The sequence below is a fragment of the Gastrolobium bilobum genome, unplaced genomic scaffold, assembly GCF_033153095.1.
Source record: "Gastrolobium bilobum isolate Gb01-03AN ecotype WA unplaced genomic scaffold, APGP_CSIRO_Gbil_v1 utg1090, whole genome shotgun sequence".
NCBI classification, from domain to species: Eukaryota; Viridiplantae; Streptophyta; class Magnoliopsida; order Fabales; family Fabaceae; genus Gastrolobium; species Gastrolobium bilobum.
The window spans coordinates 487,865-490,179 of NW_026899797.1; positions in this window are offsets into that span (position 1 = coordinate 487,865).

Below are 2,315 nucleotides of genomic sequence, written 5' to 3' on the forward strand. Positions count from 1 at the left end.
AATCAGGGCAAAATGATAAATTGTCAAATATGTAACCCTGAACAGTCAAATGATAAATCAGAGCATAATTGGAGAAAAATAATACCGAAAACGGATTCAGAGCGAAATTTGGAGTTCGTAGGTTAATTTTGGGAAATTTGATAAATAGTGATTTTACTGGTGTAAAATACTGCGATATAATTGTATCGATAAGTGCAAAAGTATGATCAGTATTCTAAGAAGTAAAAATATGATGTGAATGAGAAAAATATGTAGATTATGAATTTATGGGTTAAAATGGATGTTTAAGTGAGTTAACTGACAAGTGTGATCCACTCCCACTTAAGTGAGTGAGTTATAACACATGAGAGAGTTTTGTCACAAAAAAGATGACCTTCTCTATCCTCTCATCAGCCCCAAATCGTGAAAACCACCATGGGAGACTAAATCATGAGCTTGAAATTCCATCTCCATTTCTAAGCACTTTTAGGAGAAACTTGCTACTACAAAGTTGTTCCCCACACCATTGTGAGTGTATTTCATGTCGAGAGATTCTTGTGGGGAGCATTCAGTGAGGAGATATTTCCCTCCTAAAGATTTCGACCTAGGTGATAAGTGGGGACTTAGGAGCTCTCATTTCTTGCATTGGTGCTTGGAAACCATTCCTAGGAAGCTTGGGAGTTCATTTGTGGTAAGTATTCCCAATTTCATTGAGTTATTTGAGAGATCATAAATTTGATGAATATGTGAATAGTGTATGTGAGTTATGGTAGTTGGAGAGCTTTAATGGTAGTGTCTATTTGTAATTTATTGTTCACAATGATAAATGATGATAATTGAACTAATAATATTTATGGTGATGTAGAACTTTGTAACTTACTGAAACATTGGTGGAAAAAGATGGAGTTGTGGGTTGTAGTCTTAAATATGGTTGGTGAGAATTATATGTAAGTTGTTGGGGAATTTAATGTGGATGTTGAATGAAAATGAAACATGATAGAACAATTGGAAATCCCTTAACAAGATGCCCATTGGCAATATGGAGATAGTTTGATGGAAATTGGGTTGGAATGTGAGAGTGATTGTGTGTTGTTTGGTTGTTGGTACTTGTGATCAAGTTGTTGATGATCATTGTTGGATGATCATTATAGGTTACCTCTCACGGATTCAATAGAGGCGGATTGAGCTTGGAGCTAACGTTGAAAAGCATTGCTTGTGAGGAGTTCAGGTAAACTCTTGGTACTTGGGTTTTATCTCCTTGTGTGTTTCGTCACACCTAGTGGAAGGTAGTGGTTGGATTGTTTGCTCTTTGACATTGTGTGAAATGGCATGTTCATGCATTATTGTCTTGATTGTGTGACATATCTGTGATCTCTGGCCAGTAGATGTGTGTGGTTTGGACTTCCGCTGGAGATATCCCTTTGGGGGATTCCGGTCGGGTTTTTCCGTGGGGTCGTCTCTGGAAGCAGTACTAAGATGATCCAAACATTGGACTTCTGCTGGATAGGTCTCTTAAAGAGTTCCAGTTGGGTTTTGCCATGGGGTCGTCTCATCCATGGGAGAGGCACCAGGAAGCTTCCCGAGAGTTATATGATGAGATCCTTGAACGTAATCTGTGTGTGGATATTTTTGGATGTGAGCCCAGTGTGTTGTGATTTTGTATGTTATGCATTTTAATATGATGATCATTGTATGCACATTGAGTGAGCCATGAGGTAGAGAGATCCTCTAGTACCCTTGGTTTACTGAGATATATTTGTATATCTCATCCCGCGTTTGGGGACATCGTTTCAGGTTATAGTGAGCATAGAGGATCTTCGGGCAAGATGCCTGCTTAGTGGAGGAGTTGATCATGGTGTACATATAGAGAGCATAACATTTTGGAGGATTACATTTGATGCACATAGCATAGTGTCTAGCACTTTGGACTTGAAATATATTTTGGGTGTACATATAGGAGTTGATCATGTGTACATATAGAGAGCATAACATTTTCGGGTATTTTGCATGTTGATATTGCCATGCTTTTGGGTGTTCATGACTATATTCTAAGTCCTTTGTAATTGATGTATATTCTATGCCTTTTGCTTATATCGGTATTTTGGTGAGCATGAGACTTGTCCATGCCACTTGGTATTAAATGAAGCACTTGATGTTGTAAACATAATACATTTTGACCAATTCATACGATGGAAGGGTCAAGGACTTATAAGCTAATGTACTATGTGAAGATAGATATATAGATATTACATGATGTAAGATTACCCTTTTAGGTCACATGTTGAGTGGGAAGTAATTCCCCAAAGAAAAATAGGTGAAAACAGGGAAAATCAAGT